Source organism: Drosophila navojoa, chromosome 4, assembly GCF_054131105.1.
Source record: "Drosophila navojoa isolate 15081-1374.11 chromosome 4, UAZ_NAV_1.0, whole genome shotgun sequence".
Lineage (NCBI taxonomy): Eukaryota > Metazoa > Arthropoda > Insecta > Diptera > Drosophilidae > Drosophila > Drosophila navojoa.
Genome location: NC_142892.1, coordinates 17160876 through 17178551, shown reverse-complemented (window position 1 = coordinate 17178551; position 17676 = coordinate 17160876).

Below are 17676 nucleotides of genomic sequence, written 5' to 3'. Positions count from 1 at the left end.
AGCACCGCATCGTGTCCTGTTCGATGCTGAATTTTGTGGTAATTTTCATAATATTCGCACACACCTTAATGTTATTAGACTGTGGGGAATTACACAAGACCAGGCAAACACGAGCATTAAGCTTGGCCAATATTGAGTTAGAAATCACTTTGTAATATATTTGCACTTGGGCAAGGTGAGAGCTGCACACACACACACACACATGCACATTGTGGCTGGAGCATTTTGAAATGCAATTATTTGGCAAATTGTTAAGCTGCTTTAGCTATCAATCAACAGCTATCTGGTTATGTCCAAAGTACAGTTGACAATTATCGTTAAGGCAACAATCTTCTCCATCTTGAGTTCACACATCTCAAGCCTTGGCCCTTGCCACTTCATTAGCTGCCTCTGCGATAAACTTTGCTGCTGCTGGAGAAACTTTTGCTGGCAAGTTTATTACAACAATGTCACAGCAGGAGTGGCAGGAGTAGCGGCGTCCTTTGCTACATTTTCCACTCATTTTACAATATTTACGCTAGGTGACAGGCGCATGATTAATACGAGCCTGCCATAAGGTGGCCCCCACCTTATTAACCATCCAATAAGCGGCAAACCATTCCAAAGTTCTGCATAAGCTGAAACTGAACTCAAACTTTTGCCATTGACCAGCGGCAACCTTAGCTAGATTGTAATTTGACAAGTTGTTGCCCAGAGCAACTTTTGAATACCCTGAAATAAAATAGAGCGTGAGAGAGAGTGAGTGGTATCTCCTGAGATTCCTGAATCAGAGTAGCAAATTACATTTCATGGATATTTTCAGCTCACTTCATTTGGCGGCACGAATAAATCTGTTTTCAAGACATGCTCAACAATCAGGAAATATGCCCTTTCAACTTTTGCCACGATGCTTCAACACCTAAAAAAAAAAGTAATGGGGAAATAGCAGGCGAAGGTTCTGGTCAAGTGACAGGCAACTGGAACTTAACACACATCCTTATCAGAGAGAGAATTTACCGTCTTAAACAAATACCCCAATTTAAACCGCATGATTGATTGCTGCTGTATTGTGGAGCTCGCAAGGGGCAGCGCTGCGGGGCATGCCACTCAATATATATAGAAACAAAAACTACAATTTTGGGAGTGGCTATGTTGTCGCCTGGCTCTAGCTGAAGTCCTTTTTGCTGCCAAGTCATCACGGACATTGCACTTTGGCTTTGACCATCGAGATTTTCTCTCCAACTAAATGTGCGTCTGTGTGTGTGTGTGTTGGCTGGCATCCTTTTGGCAAGGATTCATTTTGAACGATTTGCTTGATTCCTGCTTGCGGCGGCAGCTCATTTATAAAATCGTTTTAGTTGTTATATCATCTGTGCATCAAGCACAGAAGCCACGGGTAGCATGAGCAGCTGAGGAAACTGAAAAATAGCTCAATTAAGGTATATCAAAGATGAACGCGAGTGGAAGATGCAGAATATAAAATATGTATTAATATTTTATATAATTAAAAATTTATAATAAATTTAAAACAATTTTGTATTTTTGCTATATTTTATTTTAAATTTTCATTTTAAATAAATGGAAAAAGTAAAATAAAGTACTATAGAAGTAACATAGCAAGGAGATCTAATGAATTCTTATATGTCATGAATACAGCTCCTGAACTAAACATTTTGGAGTTCAGTTCATAGATTATCATAATATAAATAATAATTCCTATATAATATATATCCAAAGCCAAAAATGTTTAGAGTATTACCAAGCCAATCAACTGTTGCTTTGCCATTTTTGTTGGTCTCTTCAGCTATATATACTCCATACTAAATATATGTATATACGATATATGTTTATAAAACCTGCTTCAGCTTTACTTCACATTTCCGTCAAACTCTACAGAGTATCAGCTAGTCAATCAGCTCATCATGCGGCTGTTGCCTTGCCCTTGTTGCTGGCATTTTCGTAATTTGGGGTTCACATGGGGCCAGATCAGGATATATGAAAAATGAATGCCGCCTCGCCTTCATGCCGAGATGGCCAAATGGGCAAACGGGAAATCCTTTATGGTAATCCAAGATGTTGCCCCAAGTTCGTACCGCCCCCGTCCCGCCTCGGCCGTCCGCCTTTTATGCGGTTGACATGATTCACTTTAACGATAAACGATAACGATAGCTGGGCTATGCGAGACTAGGCAAAGTCAGCCAAAAGTAGTGCGAGATAGAGCAGACAAAGCGACAAAGGCAACAACAAACTTGGCGACAACTTGGCAGCCTCTTTGGCATAACATTTTGTGCCCTTTTATGAAGGCGCCTTAGCCGCTCCCAACTCTCCGTTTCCCTTTCTGTTTATTTTTTTTAAAGCAATTTAAACGTTTGAATAAACATTTCATTTAATTTTGTGCGTCGCACACAACAAACTAAAATAATCAAATAAATAAATGGAAAGCACGCGGCGCAGTTCTTTTCTCTCCTTTGCCAGGACAGCAACAAATTTGTCTCGAGGCGCCGTCGCTTAACGTAAGCACGTAACAACGTAACGCAGCCTTACGCAGCTGTTGCTGCAATTGCATAGAATGTCTTTATACTCTGTAAAGTTGAATGAGATAAGAAAAGACCGTTTCGCAGGTTTATGTCTTACTCCTGCTATAAATTGAAGGCATAGTAAAAGTCAAGCAGGTAGCGTAAATACCCTATATAATTTATAAAATTGAGTTTCACTTCGTCTCCTTCTACAGGGCATCTCTTATTCCATCTGCTTGCAGCTAATTTCTTGCCTTTGCCGTTGCATTTGCCGGCAAAGTCTAACCGGAAAAAATATATACAAATATTCTAATAAGAAATTCAATTTTCAGCAACATTAGAGCTAAAGTTGCGAATTGCGCTACGTGCCTGTGTGGCAAGCACAAAGACAAAACGCATTTTTGCCCAAATTACAATGCCGCAAGTTCCACCAGAGACTAGCTAAAGTTTTTGCCAATGCCATTATCAGGCTGCTGATCGGCCTTTAAACTTGGCTCAAAACATAGGAAAAGTGCGCCTGGGGCAACTCGACTGCAAGTAGAGAAACGCAAGCAGATTATTGTATATAATATGGAATTAAGGCAGCTGCAAAACTTGCATACAGAAAACTGAAAACACAGACCAAACAAAAGTAAAATTTCACTACAAAATATTTCCAGTCAAATTGGGAGCTAAAATAGAGAGAAAATTCAGTTAGTAAAATTTTTAGTACATTTTTTCTACTATACAAAAAGTTTCTTTTACTACACTGTTATTCAGTGCTGCAATTAAATCGCTTACTTGGAATCCAAAATCCCTAGAAAGTTTTTAATTACTCGGAAAAATGCTCAGAATTCTATTTAAATGTTTGTAATTTTGGAATAGCTTAGACAACAATTCATTCGCATGTAAGTAACAAATATTTTAATTTATTGCGCTGCTAATCAGTTATTCATGAGGGTTGCAAACTAACACCGAGTCCCCATGGCTGCAGCCGAGCCCACTTGGGGCGACTGGCTCACCCTTTTGCCCAGGCACTTGGCACATTTGTGCTCCCATTTAAGCAGCACACCCACACCCACTCTCACTCTCTCCCACATGCACACTTTCACTTATTACCGGGTCTTTTTCTCTGGGGAGGCAACCCAAATGGCAGTGCAGCACGTGAAGCCCACATAAGTCGTGCTGCTGCCTCCAACTCCTCCAGCTTCAGCTCGAATCTGCCCGAGGAGCCACCACCTTTTCACACGTCCAGGCGAGAGAGAGAGTGAGGGAGTGAGAGAGAGCGAAGCGATTTATGTGTGATCAGCTGGAGCCACTCACTCATGCTTCACTCTCTCACTCTGAGTGCGACTCCTGCTCCTGCGAAGACGGAGCTAAGCCTGCCCGACTTAGGCGTAGCTGTATCGTGCCTCGGCGTCGTTAACTCGCGCGTGTCCGCATCTGACTGTCCGCCTGTCACTCGGTCTGGCTGCTTGTTTGCCTGCCTGTAGCATTTTCACCTGTCAACAATATTTCATGCCCACTGTGCGTTGCATTAGAAAACGACAACAGCTGCTGATTGCGTCGCCGTCTCTGTCGCTGTCGCTGCTCCTGCTGCTGCTGCTGCCCCTAACTCGCGCCCTGCTGGCAGCGCACGCAATCGCCCCAAGAAGCGTCGCTCAGGTGGAACGAAGGCGACGTCGACGTCGACGACGCTGACGCAGACGCTGACGACGTGCAACATTTTCTTTCGCTTTGCCGCAATTTGGCTTGCGGCTTCGGCCGCCTATTTACTTGTAGGTTTTACAATTTCTATACTCGCTCAGTGAGTTGAAAGGGTATCCTCGTTTCTGCTAAATGGAATATTAAACAATGCCTAAGCAGCTATTAAACAAACCTTAAATAATGTCAAAGAAAATGTATTTTTTTTTAGTTATTTGACTTAAAATTTAATGTACTTTTAGCTTAATAGAATTTTAATAAATTAATTACTTAGTATTACTTTTTGTATAGCTTTATATTCATGGATAATAATAGAACGAAAAAATAAATTAAATAATAAAATCATTCATAATTTAATTTATACTAATATAATTTATATATTTAAAAAATAAATTAATTTATAACTTAAATAATGTCAAAGAAACATTTTTTTTTGTTATTTGTAAAGTTTCTTGCTTGCTTGACTGACAATTTGATGTACTTATAGCTTAATAGAATTTTAATAAATTGTTTACTTAGCATTACTTTTTTTATTGCTTAATATTAATGGATAATAAAAGAACAAAAAATAAATAAATAATAAATTAATTCATAATTTAATTTATAATAATATAATTTATTATTTAAATAATAAATTAATTTATAATAATATTTTAACAATCATTTATATATTTAAATAATAAATTAATTTATGATAATTTGTATAAGTAATAATAATAAAAATAAGTTATAATAGTAAGAAATAATAATTCATTATAATAATTTTAAGTAATAACAATAATTAAAATAAACAAGTATTATTAAAAGTAAATATCAAAAGCTAGACCCCTAAAAAAGTACCTATATTTTAATTTAATATTATATTATTATAAATATTTATGGACCTTTTTCAGCTAGCTCACTTTATATATATTTCCATTGAAGGCAGCTCTGAGATTTCATTCTGATCCAATATTTATTCAGGCTGCTCAATTGCTTGACAACTGGTTGACTTCACATTTGCATCATGAGCGAGTATTGTGCAGTCGTTCACAGTCGTCTGCATCGACTCTCTCCTTCGGCTTTTTGGTTGCAAAATTGTGCACATGTCCTTTGTAATTTTAGTTGCGTGTCTCGGCGTCGGTCTCGGGCTGGGCTGTATCCTTGCTTCGCATGCAACAAAGTAGCCGTTGCGCTATCTGCCGCCCCCTCGACGTTGCCACGACCACAATCGTGATAATAACGGCCGCTACAATAACGGCGATAGAGAAACCGAGCAAAACGTATCGCTGGACAGTAAAATTCATATTTGTGACAATGTCACAGTCTCACACAGTGCGGCGCATTTTATTGGAGGCGCTTTCAGTATTTGATATTTTGACTAGATTCGCCTTTATTTCAACTTTCATTTCGATCTGTCAGTCGTACTTAAAAATCCAGTTTACTCTATTTCCCTGACCCGCGCTGTGTGCCGAGTATCAATTTAAAATTCATTGAAGTTTCAAGCGCACACCCTCGCCCCGGGCTGTTTATAGGATTTGTCAGAGGCGACACGTAACACACAATCGGAGCACTGCAGAAATAAAGGAGAGAGCGGCGCATATTTTGTCGCATCATTGTCAGCTAGTCGAGGCCTAGGCCGAGGGTTGATTGCCTTTTTGGCCTGCAGTCAGTGCAGCATCGCGCCTGCCATGCTGGCCGTGTCGCTGTGGCATCAATTAAAGCATTACAATGTCATAATCAAAATGACAAATAGAATTACGCATGATGGGAATGGCAGCAGCCGACGTAACCGGGCTCAGACGGGCTATCAACCCTGTCTGACAGTCGCCCTCTCTCCCACTCTCTATCTGTCTGATTGTCTCTTTCTTTCCTTCTTTTTATTTTTGGTTGGGTGGTTGGTGTCACTTGCTGTTATTTGGCTGGGCAATCGCTTGAAACAATTTCCCAATTGTGCCACCTATTCAAATTGCTGCTGCTGCTGCTGCTGTTGCTAATCCTTTGTAAGCCCGGCAGCGACAGCCAAGTGAGCCACGTTGCAAGCGTGGCAAGTGCAACCTCCCCCCAGGGCAGAGGCTTTACCTGTGTGTGTGTGTGTGTGTGTGTGTGTGTGTGTGTGTCAACCCCCTGGAAATGTCGCTTATTATAGCATTATGGCAATTGTGCGTGGATTTTCAAGTCTCGCCAGCAAGCAACACCTCGATTAGCAGCCACGATGACAATGAAAAAGAATTACCAATTACGCGTATTTTGCACATGTTGAGGAAAACTCCCGAAAAAGTTTTAATCACACTTTGGCGTACGCCTCTTTCATTTAATTTTCATTGGGGTTTCGTTTCAGTTTCCTCATTTTTATTTTGTTTTGTTTTTAATTTGCGTACAAATTATTTGCTGGCTCTACGGCATTTTGTGCGGGCTTTTGATGCTGTTTGCCCCATTTTCTCTCTAGTCGGCAGCTGTGCCGAAACTTGGGATAAAGTCTCTCAAAGACTTCGACATCACTTTGTGTCGAGCTTTTTATTCAATTATTTAGCTCGGCTATGCCCCCTTTTATTGTTAGCTATACGTGTCTGTGTGTGTGTGTGAGACAGCAGACATATCCTGTATTCAGAGAGAGAGAGAGCCTGATGCAATTAGAATAGTCAATTTAATGCAACGAAAATTGAAAATTAATTTATTTTTATTTACCGATTAAAACTAAACTATAGACTTCACTTTGAATATTCATTAGTTATTAATATTTTCTTTTTTACAGGGTATGTGCCGTCGGCATACTCCCGCACCCTCTTGCCTGGTAGCTAAATGATTGGTGGTTTTTTCTTTGTCTGCTTAAATTTTGGTATTTCAATTGCAGGAACCTTGGCAGCTGCTCGCTTTGGGCCTTTCTCGGAAACTTTGATGGCCAATTTGTTGGCTGTGCAGCGTAAATTTAACGATCAGAGGGTTTATTAGATTACGCAGCGTTTGATAGAGTGTCAGGAAATTGAAAATCGTAATTAAATCAGGCTCTAAGCTATGCTGTTTTAATAATGAATAAAGTTAATAGTGATTAAGGCTCGTTTACAATAATAATTATTTGAGAGTGTAGAAGTGAAGGGAATTAGGCTAAGAAGGAGGACATAAGGATGCAATATCAAAGTTCTGTAAATATCAGAAATATATTCAATATATCGCTTGTTTTTCCCCCTATTTGGTCGATCTCTTAGTTAACGTTTCTTTGCGCTTTCTACCTGGCAGACCTGATTCGTTTAGGTTGTTAATGCATGCATTTTAATGCGCTTCCAAGTGACCTAGTTTGAATGCTGCTTACATAAGTATTTGCCGGCGCAAACAGATGTTGAACGCAAATCCGCACTCTTAAAATTGCTTTGCTTAACCCTGAGTTAATGCAAAGCAGCTGAACCAACCAGGCCAGCCAGCCAGCCAGCCAGCCAGCCAACCAAATAACCAGGCAACCAAGCAGGAAGGCAGCCAACCAAGCTTGTTATCCAGAGTTTGCGCTGGCGAAACATTTCTAATTTTTCAACGTCTGGCCAAAGGATTTGCACCTTTGCTTTGTTTTTTTTTTCCGCTAGCTTTTTTTTGGTGGGGTTCGCTGCCTCCACTAATATCTAATCTTACGGCAGGCCAACAGCATTTTATGCATATCGACAGGCGCTTGCTTGATATTCCGCAGACAGCTGCTGAAAGAAAATTGAAAAATTGCAAGCGCAAAACTATTTTTTAATATGCAACTTGGACTGGAGTCGACAAAGAGTGGGCGGGCGGACGGCGGGTAGCTGGCAGAAATACAAAGCAGGTCAGGCCAACGAAGCAAAAACTTTGACTGGCTCTTCTAATTGTGCAACTTCCGTGGCAAAGTGTGCGGCTAATGTAGCCGATGCTGCTGCACCTTAAGTGCAGGCCACTCCTACTCGGAGTAGGAGTGGAGCACAGCTTTTCTTAATGCCCTCTCTCACTTATGCAGGGAGATTGAGGGCACTCTTTTCGGGGCACTTCATTTCGCTTGGCCGGGGCAAAAGTGAAAAAGGCGTTGCCGCATAATAAATGGACAATTTGGTAGCTGAAGCGTGGCGCTTCGTCCGAAAATGGCCGCAAGGATGTGGGCGAAACGCTCTTCTATTGCTTATCCTTATTGCCGCCCAGCCCAGCCCCTCGAGCTCTCCCTGTTGATGTGGTTATAGATTGGCCTGGCCCTAACCCTTGGCTAGCCATAAAATTATTTTGCAACAATTTCTTAGCTTTACTTACTTTCGTTCGCTCTCTCTCTCTCTCTCTCTCGCTCTTCCGCCCACTCTCAAGTCTCATGCTTAAGGGCATTTTAATTTTTGATCTCGTAAATTCTCACAAGAGATAATAATAATATGCGTTCAGGTTACGCATTTTTAGTGGCATACCTGCCTGAAAACTTTGTTGTTTGCTCCCCGCCCACTCAGCCCACTCAGCCCACTCAACCCACCCGATTCGCCGCGTTGCCAGAGCCACTCAGCTTTCATTATTGACTTATGAGCCATAAGAGGCCACAACTTGTGCAATTATTAAAGTTGAGCTGAGCTGCTTTTCCTTCAGCTACAGCTACAGCTTTAGCTTCAGCTCAGCTTCAGCTTCCCCAAACTGCTGGCCACTAAATCATCTCTTTGATAAGCAATTTGATTTATTTTATAAAAACAATTTTGGCTCTTTGACAGGCGCTCGACCAAAAATACAACGCAAGCTTTTCTAACCGGACTAAACTATTTTCCGCAAAAAAGAAAACAAAGCATTGCGAGAACTTCTCAATTATTATGCTAAAAGATATCCTATGAAATGCAAGCTTAAAATAATAATAATTTTATAAATTTTTAAATATATTTAAATAAATAGTTAATAAATAAATAAATAACTGAATACTTAAAATATATTTTCAACAGAATGAATTTTTATTTTGACTATTATTTAATTTCTTAAATTATTTTTTATTTAATTATTTATTTGTCATTTTTCATTTTTTTAAATTAATTAATATATTTTTAAATCTTAGTAAATACTTTCATATTTTTTGTTATAAAAAAAATTTAATTTTTAAAGTAATCCTTAATATTCTTTTAATTTTTAATATATATATTTATATACATTTTTTATTTTTAAAATGTTTGTATATATTTATGTTTAATTTGCTACATCAATTTTTAATATTCTAAATCATTTGTTTGTATTTTTTTAAGTTCAGATATGTATTCTTTTCTATTTCTTTTATATATTCCACATTGTCTATTAAACTAGTTTATATGTATACTTCATTAGAGTTCACAATTTTTGCTAACAAATGTAGCCAACACAGTTAATATCAACAGCATGCCCGTCTGCTGCTTGGACAAGCACAGGGTATTTAACAACAAAATCCAGAAACTGAACGTTAAAATATTTTGTTGAGGTATTTTAGATGGCAAATCTCCTACCTATACGAGACATTCAAGCCGAAGCTAACCGAGTGCCCAACAACAACAGCAACAACAGTAGCAACAACAGCAGCAGCAACAACAATGGCAAATGGTATTAACATATTTTAAACCCAAATTGCTGGACTTTTGTTGTGGTTATTATTGTCTTTGTTGTTGTTGCTGTGGTTGTTCTTGCAGTGGTTGTTGTTGCTGACGTGTGGCATGTCAAGCATGAAGTGCAAATAGCTAGCAGCTAAATATTTATACATAATTTTTAGTTACTGATAGTCTTATAATTTCTGCTGGTCTTTTCCTTGCGACTTTTTTCCCCCCTCTGCATTTCACCTCAATTGTGGCATTATCTGTGAGCAATTCATCCATCAGCTTGGGAGTGGGGCTACTGGCAATGTAGTCAAGTTGTGGTGTGTGTGTGTGTGTGTGACAAGATTTGACTCCGATGAGCAGCTGCATGCCCAGGCCAAAAAGTTTTCGGCTGCCAGTTGAGTAAGATAAACATATTCAACGCCAAAGCTTAATTCACAGAGACTAACACTACGAGCAATCAATCAAGTGTCCAAAGAATTCGGACTTGAAAGCTTTTACAGTTTGGCTAGAAATTTAAGATATATGTGATAGAGCAGGCTCTAAGGAGGTGTTCATTAAAGTAGTAAATGAAATTTAAACTACAATAATTTTCTATTAATTTAAAATTATTTTCAAAATATATAAATCACTAATCTTTTATCTAAAATGTAGTGCACTACTATTTTCTTGTATATTGGTCTCTCAGATATATCAGTTCAGTTAGCTTAGTTTCCTGCTTTTTATGGTCTTCTGGGAAGCAGTTCCTTAAAATTCATTGAATGCACATTTCATTTATTAAATAATGCTCCAACTGGACTGGCAGCTTTCCATCCACGGCCACTATCATTCACACCGGGCGCCCACGCAACGCTGCTTAAGTGGAGCTGTTTAAAATTTATAAATGCAAGCGATTTCATTTGCTGCCAAAATAAAGTATATATACAATATATATATATATTGTAGCTGTACACACACACAGCTGCTGTGTGCCTTTGTCAGAACCTTTAAGCCTTGAGGTTTGGCTTTCTGCTCCGAGTGTCCGGCGAGTTTGGCCAACGCTTCAAATGTTGGCAAATGGCTAAATTCGTGCGCATAAAGTGAATTGTTTTATGGCCAAGCGGACGTAGTCCGAGCAGGGCGCAGTCTTTGAAAAACGAGTTAAACACGTGTCGAAAATGGCTGTGTGTTTCCCTTTTTGAGAACCAGCTCCGGTTCCAGTTACCCGAATCGGGTCCTATTGCCTGTGCCAGCCACATCCAGAGCAATAGCATACATTTGGGCGCGCTCGCTCGGTAATCGAAGTGAATGTGGGTTGCATAGTTTATGGCCCCATTGGCTTGTCGTTCATAGATTATGGATGAGCTTCATAATGAGCCAATTTATACAAGCGTCGCTCATAGGCGCTCGCTCTGCACTGCTCAACGGTCGCCGTCTCATAAGCAATTCCACCTCCGCCCCGCTACCCCATCAGTTTGCTCTCTCTTTTTTGTTGGCCTTGCCTCTTCTCTGACTTGTTTTTGTTTTTGTTGCTTTTGTGCTTCACTCCTGGTAATGATATATGAAACCCGAACGAGTTGTTGCCAAAAAGCGCCATTTGTTTAAATGCGAATGGACAAGCAGAAGCAGAAGCAGAAGCAGCCCCAGCTTTAGCCTCAGCCTCAACCTTAGTCTCAGCATCAGCTCAGGCCTCACAGCTTCCATTTGAATGCGCAGCACATGGAGCAACACATGGCATTGGGTAATCGCATGTGTGGAGCTCTCGGACAGCTGTTGTTGTTCTTGAAATTCGGCTACGAAATGCTCGGGGCTGCCTTAGCTTGATGCCTCCTGGTTAAGTGCACGCGTCAGGTGACAAACTTTCTTCTGCTTCAGTTTCAGCTCCTACATCTTCTTCTTCTTCTTGTTTTTTCTCCTTTGTTTTTCTTGTTGCTGCCTGGCTGCTGTGTTGTCAGCTGTGTAGTAGAGCAAGGACACGAACTGGCACAGCAGCTGTTGCTTCTGTGCTGATTTGCAGTGGCTTCTTGTCGTTGTTGTTGGTGTTGTTGCTGTTGTTCTTGTTGCTGCTGCTGCTGTGCATGTGCTGCAAACAAGTTGACTGTGAAACCTACTCAGCAGGAACTAAAATGAACAGCAGACACTTAAAGATTTTAACTCGTTGCCAACTGAAAGAGTTTCTTAATAGAGCGTCAACTATTTCATTCAATTATATGATATGTAAATGATGTTCATGGATGGCAGACATTGCTGATAAAAGTTGTATTTTGCCTGATGTAAGAGGATTTTCATTTAAAATTTGTATTAATGTATCTTCCATTGAGTCTCGTAGCATTCAGCTTTTGTCATGCAGCTGCCTTCACTTTAGTTTTTGCCACATTCTCCAGCAGAGTTGGCCCACAGTTTCAGAGACATTCATAGGGCTACGCCATTTATTTAACGAGCAATTATGATGAATATTTCCAAAGGTTTGGCATTTATGCGCCTTAATCAAGTGTCATAGCATTCAGCTTCTGTCATGCATCGGTTTTATGTGTACACCACAGCCTTATTTAAAAATTCACTTTGATGTATGTAGTAACTGAAAATAGTTGGCCTTGGTCATACGATCGTACTCCATATAAATCAACTTTAATTAAACAATAAATTCGCTTGTCACCTGCCTTTGCTTTGGCACTCCAATTTCCCACTTTAATGTGCAGAGAATTATCGCAGTTCGTCAGGGCCCGCGCCGTGGGGTCGGTCTCGCTCTCGCTCTCTCGTTCTTCGTTTCCCATTGGCATTATTTCGTTTTGTGCGTCGGTCGCTTTTGTCAGCTAATTTTACGGTAATTTCCAAAGCATCGTTGCCAATTATTCACTTGCGTTGACTTTGGCGTCGCTTAAATTGAAAGGATTACTTACGCATCATTGAAGCGCACACACACCACACACACACACAGTTGGGCTTACCTCGTTGAGCGCCCCACCTGCAGCTCAGCTCAGCTCTGCTGCCCTCTGCTCTCCTCTGCTCTCCTCTGCTCAGCTCAGCTCAGTTTGTCGTCGCACATTCATTTTGGTATTGGCATTTTTTCATTACCGTATGGCGCCGTCGTCGTCGTCGTCGTCGTCTCTGACATTGAACGCTGGGCGCGTCTGCCAGGTAACTGGCGTCACTCAGAGAGCAATTGAAGCGATTTATTGGTGTCATATGACAAGCACTTGCTGCCCCCACCTCAGCTCTAGCTGTTGGGTCTACCAATGGCCCACCTTTTGCCAATCAGAGTTCTTCTGCCGCTGTTGCTGCCGCTGGCGTGTAATAAAAAGTTCAAGCATTAAAAACCCTGGCGAATGCTTTTCTTATAACGAGTTTCGAGTATCAAGCTGCAACGGTGCTGGCTCAGACTCCGAGTAAGCCATTCACGCGCTTTCTGCGCCAATCAAACAAATAAACAAACAAACAGACAGACAGCCAAGACATATAGACAGACAGACAGACAGACAAACAGTTTGCTCCCACGTTTGATCTGGCAGACAGCCTGTGGCCAATGGGAAAACATATTGAATTACTTTTGAAAAGCATCTTCTGCTATCAATATGTATCTATGTAGCTGTCCGCGCCTTAATCAGCCATCCAATTTGTTAATTCTTGTCAACATGAGCTGAGCTGGGCTGTTGCCAGCTGAGCTAATTGGCCAACGAGGGCTGGCTGAAAACGCTTAGCCTCTGCTGGCCATTAAGTAATTTTTTTCATTTAACGCCATTCGCGATTTATCCGCTTTCCATTTTCCATTTTCATGAAACGCTGTGGGCAGTCGCCCCCCTTTGACCGCTACTGCTCGCTGCTTGGCTTTGTTTGTGCGTTGATTTATTGCCATTTGGCTCCAATTGGCATTCAGTTTGCCGCGGTTATTTGCCCTTTCAGCTGCCTGTGCATCCTTTCGCTCTGTTTATTGTTGAATAATTAAATTCTCGCATAAATTCATCATCATCGATGGCTCGGGACGTTTTTAATTTCCTTTGACAGCGTCGCCGCCGTCCGCCGTCCGCAGTGTGAGCCAAACAGTATATCAAATGGGCAAAGAGCTCTTCATTAAGGCTTGTTAGTCCTGGCCCCATCCGCTTTTCCGAAAATACGCTTCACAAATTGGCTTACAAAAGAGATAAGCTTTTTATTAATGTCTTTTTTTAAAGAGCTGCCAATTTACATAGAGCTGCTGTCTGAGATGGAAATGCGTTTGATGTGGATTCAAAAGGGATCGAAATTTGTAGCTATTATTGGAGTTATAGATTTGTGTTTTCTATACCAATTTTATATATGTATATTAATATTTGAATATTTTTATTTGAATGTGTTCTTTCTTCATGGATATTATTTTATTAAATTTTCCTTTCCTTTATTTATATTTAATATATTTTTATTTGTATGTTTTATTTATTCTCTATGCATTTTAGTTTTATAATATATATTTTTATTTATTTTTCTTTATATTTATTTTATTTTTTATTTATTTCTTTATATATCTATTGAGTATTTATTTTAGTATTTTTGATTTTATTCATTTTTGTATTACTTTTTTTGATAATTTTTTATTTATTGTTTAGATTTTATTCTTATGATTTATTTTTATTTTATTTTATTTTTTTTTTTGTGTGTATTTTTTATCATTTCCTTAAAATTTGTATTTATATTTTATTGATATATATATATATATATTTTTATGTTGTAATTAGTATTTATCTATGTTCTGTTTCATTTTATATTTATATATTAATTTTATATTTTTGTGTTAATTATAAACCTATTTATTTTATGTTAAAATATTTATCTATTTATGTATTTAATCTATCGGACACTCAACTCAAATACATTAAAAAATTGTTATATCTCTAGATTTCTTCCATCATGTTTACATCTCAGCTCTCACTTTATTCAAGCTGCCCTCAAATCGATTTTAATTTCTCAAATCTTGTCGTTAAGCCCTTAATAGATTTCCTCTGCTTCGGCAAGCACATCCGCTCAGTGTCAGCAACCCATTCGAGTGATTCAGCGACTGCAACTGCTTGGAAAATATCTAGAAGTCATAAACGCTGATGAGGCAGCAGCAGACGACGGGCCAACTAATGAGCTATGACATAAAAGGTTTACAAAACAAACTATGACAAAATGCTAAACGCAGCTCATATGTGGCAGCAAGACTTAAAAAACACTGAGAGTGAGATAGACTGAGAGTGAGAGAGAGAAAGCGAGAGAAAGATGAAAACCTCAACAGAAACTATTTGCCCCGCGCCCAGCTGCAGCAGAAATTTTGATAGATCTATTTGTAGTCTGCGCGCTGTGGTTGTTGTTGTTGTTGTTGTTGCTGCTGCTGGTGGTGCCTGTTAAATGCGACAACTTAAATTCCCATTTGATGCACTCTTCTTTTATGATGCTGGCCGCCCTGAGCCCTCCGCAGCTGTGGGAGCTGTCGGTGCCGTTGCTGCTGCTGCTGCTTTACCATTTCAATCTTCATAAACTTGACAAAAATCCCAGCGACCGACGTCGACGAACAGAAAACGAAAAATTATGTTCCATTAATGGAGCGAATGTTTTCCTTTTATGGGCTGCATATAAAATGTAAACTACTTAAGCGGCAGCAGCCCGAGACTTTAGACTGCAACATGTGGAGGCAGCAGCAGCAGCAAGCAACAGCAGCAGCAAGCAAGCATCAGCATTACAGACTCCAACTCAGACATTTACAATTTTTTGGAGTTAGAGTGTATGTGTATGCTCCTGTCTGGCAGCCGGAACCGCCTTGAGGGCTGTGCACGCCGTGCAGTCTCATTATGTCGCATGTGACACTGTTAATGATTATGTGTACACACACACACACTTACATATGTGTGTTTGTGTACATAAAAGGCTGGCATGCCACGCCCTCTGGCAGAACCAAAAATAAGGCTGACTGGCTGGCTGACGGCCCCCTTTCTTGCATTCTGGCTGGCTGGCTGGCTGGCTGGCTTGTTAGGGCAACCCGTCGACCCCACAATGAGGACCGTGACGTGAAAATCTAGGAACAAATGTTTTGGTTCCCACTTGTGAAAATCCCCAATGCGAGAGAGACGACAACGACAACGACAACGACAACGACGTCAACGACAACGGCAACGACGACAGCTCGCAACTGTGGTTGTTTCCTACTATTTGTACCCAGTTGAAGTTTCATTAAAAATACATAAAAATCTGAACGCATTTGCCTCCAGGCAACAGCACAGACAACAGACAGACAACAACTAATGCTCCAGTACAACAGGGAGAACATGCAACAGGAATACACGAATCGCTTGTTTATTGTAGCAACTGTGCTCAGCGAGGGCTTCAATTGTGGCATCAGACATGATTTGTTTAACAACAGTTCAAAAACCAACGAAAAAACGAAATCCTAAACTAAACTGAAACTAAACTGAGACTGAGACTGAAACTAATTGGCAGTTTGTCTTTTGTTTGGGGCTCGCCCACAAAAATCACACACAAAGAAATCCTGAGCAAGCTGGAAAAGCTGTGGGAAAACTTTACAGTTGTTCACAATCTTGATTGGGTTTTAATTGTGTGTGCGCTAATTTGAGAGGGCAGACGCGAGCTCGATTGTAATGTTCATGTTGCGAGCCGGGCGCCTGCCTGATAAGCCCCAACTGGAAGTTGGCCTAGCTGCTACTACACTACACACACACATACAAACGTACTTAATTGCCGGCATTGGTTTACAATTAATTGGGCGTCACGCGGGCCTGTCTAAAATGCGTGTACGAGATTTTCAATTATTCACCAGGCTATATAGAAATTATAGTTGAGTCCTTTGTCCTTTGGCCCGGCGACAGGTGGCAGGTGCATTGACTTTAGTTCAGAGTACCTCATTTGATTCTCTGTCAACTGGCAATCCCTTTTATCATATTTCCCATTGATGAGCCGCTTTAATATCAATTACAAGCAACTACGCTCCAGCTCATATTTCCAATAACGCCCAGAGGCCAATTAATAAGCTCGGCTAGCCAGGCCAGGCCAAAGGACTGCAATGTTGTTAATAGCCAAGAGGCAGACTCGCTCGCTCGATGGCAGAGCGACAAATTTGCACTAAATGCAAGTGCAATCCACCTCCACTCCCGCAATCAGTGGGCAGCAGCTGGCTTTGGCTTTGGCTTTGGTTGGGGTCGGGGTTGGGGCTGGGGCCTGGGCCTGGGCCTGGACCTGGCCTCCGGTCAGACACAACGACTTAACGGCAATTAATGCAAATGAAGGTGGATGTGGTTGGACGCCGGGGTTTGGGCAAGGGCCAGCAGCAGGAGGCGGCCAGGATCGAGAGGGCGGCTGGGTATGGGCTCCGGCTGCTGTCGGGCATTTGACGCACTTGTGCATGCCTAATTATCAGGACAATTTGCTCTAGGAATTTGCCTATTAATTAGCTATTGCAAGCGGCCATAGACATTGATGGCAAACGCAACCAAGTTTGGATTTGTCGGCTTTGACTAATGCACTCATTGATTATAATGAAATCAGACTGAAAATCCGTGTGCGTGTGCATGTGTGCGTGTGTGTGTGCTGTGTGTGTGTGTAAGGCGTCTTTTAATTTGTCCACGCTCATAATTAATAGCCAACCACCGCAGGCTTTAATAGGATTTCATCTCAAAGGCGTTGCTCACAGCGGTTCGCTCTACGACATGCCGAAATTGTGGTCGAATAATTTCGCATGATTTATGATTGGGCTGAGTTTTGAAAGAAGAATTAGCGACTTGACTTTTTGATGCTCTATGTGCCTTAAAGAGACCTATGTATGTGTATTTATACATAAATAAATCTGCTTTGGATGTGTTCAGCTTTAATTGCAAGTGAATGGAATAATGGAAATTCATTTTTCTCCTTATATTTAGTATATTTTCTTATGTCTTTATAGCTATATATATATATATATATATAAAGTTTAATATTGAAGAACTATATATATTAAACTATCTTTAGTTTCACTTAATAATAATAAAATAGCTTAAAATGAAACCTCTGCAAAGAAT